The sequence below is a fragment of the Colobus angolensis genome, unplaced genomic scaffold (assembly GCF_000951035.1).
Source record: "Colobus angolensis palliatus isolate OR3802 unplaced genomic scaffold, Cang.pa_1.0 Scaffold54, whole genome shotgun sequence".
Classification (NCBI taxonomy): domain Eukaryota; kingdom Metazoa; phylum Chordata; class Mammalia; order Primates; family Cercopithecidae; genus Colobus; species Colobus angolensis.
The window spans coordinates 3,660,872-3,662,897 of record NW_012118932.1 but is presented as its reverse complement, the minus strand read 5'-3'; the positions used below and the strand labels follow the sequence as shown (position 1 = coordinate 3,662,897).

The following is a 2,026-nucleotide window of genomic DNA, read 5'->3' as shown; positions in this document are numbered from 1 at the left end:
ATTGTGTATAAATATATACACACACACACATACATACTTTAAGTTCTAGGGTACACGTGCACAACGTGCAGGTTTGTTACATATGTATACATGTGCCATGTTGGTGTGCTACACCTATCAACTGGTCATTTACATTAGGTATTTCTCCTGATGCTATCCCTCCCCCATGCCCCCACCCCCGATAGGCTGTGATGTGTCATGTTCCCTGCCCTGTGTCTGAGTGTTCTCATTGTTCAACTCCCGACTGTGAGTGAGAACATGCAGTGTTTGGTTTTCTGTCCTTGTCGTGAATGTTTTATAAAAAACATTCTAAAACATCACTGAAAGATTTAAAATGACGTAAATAAATGGGAAGATGAAACATGCTTACTGGCAAGAACACTAGGTATTGTAAAAAATACAAATTCTACCCCTAAATTGTTTTAAATTTACTGCAATTTTTTTTCTTTTTTTTCTTTCTTTCTTTTTTTTTTTTTTTTTTGAGATGGAGTCTTGCTCTATCGCCCAGGCTAGAGTGCAGTGGCATGATCTCGGCTCACTGCAACCTCCGCCCCCCCGGGTTCAAGTGATTCTCCTGCCTCAGTGTCCCGAGTAGCTGGAATTACAGGCACCTGTCACTGCACCCAGCTAATTTTTTTATTTTTAGTAGAGATGGGGTTTCACCATCTTGGCCAGGCTGGTCTCGAACTCCTGACCTTGTGATCCACTCGCCTCAGCCTCCCAAAGGGCTGGGATTACAGGGGTGAGACACCACACCCAGCTAATTTACTGCAATTTCTATTAAAATTCTCGATGGAGTTGACATGCTGACCCTGAAATATTCATAGAATTGCAAAGAGCCAAGAATAGAAGAAAAATCAGGTGGAGAGATGACCCTATACCAAAAATTATTAAAGCTCCAATAATGAAGATGGTGAGTATGCTATGGGACTAGACAAACAGACCAATGGAGAACCCAGAAACCAACTCCCACATCTGCAGAACCCAGAAACAAATGTCAGGATCCACCTTTCCTGCTCCACATCCACTGGGTGGTGTTGGAGGAGCCCCTGCTCTGGAAGGTGGGCACAGAGCCTGGCCACACAGGGCGGAGGCCATCCGCAGGGGGAAGACAGACCGATTTGAATGTAAACTCCAGTATGAGAAAGTTTGGACTTACCTTTATACACAGAGAAAAAACCAACTCAAAGGTCTTCTTTAGAAATCATGATGCCAATAGTAAGTGCTTATCCCTTTCGTAATGTCTGCAGGCCACTGGGCCCAGTCATTACATGCTTTATTGCCTTTAATTATCACAAAAACTCTACGGAGCAGGTGCTGTGTTATCCCTTTTTAAGGCTGAGGAAACTAAGGCTTAGAGAATGTAAGCACGTGTCTTACCCAAAGTCCCATGCAGTTAGTAAGTGGTAGAGCTGGGATTTGAACCCATAGCTGTCAACTTGCCAGCCCCTGTTTTAACCACTGCTTCTCACAAGCACAGGCATCCAATTAAAGCAACAAAGGTTTTACAGCTTTCAGTTGGAGGAACAAATGAGACTGTGACAGCAGCTGAACTAGAATTAAGCTTATCATTACCTGTATGAATACCAGTCACATGTTAGCTGCTCCATAAAAGCTTGTAAAATGAGGTGGCAGAGTTCCTGGAAATGAAAATCAATCCAGTTTCAAAATGACATGTTGCATGGATGTAAAGCAAGTGGAAACTCCCAGGAGGCTCAGGAAACATGCTGGACATATACTGGGCACCTGGAGGGAAGGCTGTGTTTTCTTCCTCTCTCAGCCTCACAGAAGTCGCCTGTCCTGACAATGCTCATGCATGAATGGAGTCCAGTGCTCTCCCAAATAGCCCATAGGTCAGAGAGACATCAAGTGAGAAAAACGGGGCAAGGGAAAAAACGAGAAGACCCCTACTTGTCAAATAAAAGTCGATAAAGAGAGCCAGGTGTGGTGGCTCACGCCTGCAATCCCCGCACTTTGGGAGGCCAAGGCAGGCAGATCACTTGTGGCCAGGAGTTCAGACCAGGTC

At 44.6% G+C, this 2,026-nt stretch overlaps 1 protein-coding gene across 1 annotated transcript in view; it reads right to left on the bottom strand.

The window, feature by feature from the left end:
* The window catches only part of GP5 (glycoprotein V (platelet)), a 16,239-nt gene that overhangs the window by 11,897 nt on the left and 2,316 nt on the right, over positions 1–2,026 (bottom strand). The gene's annotated exons all lie outside the window — the stretch shown is intronic.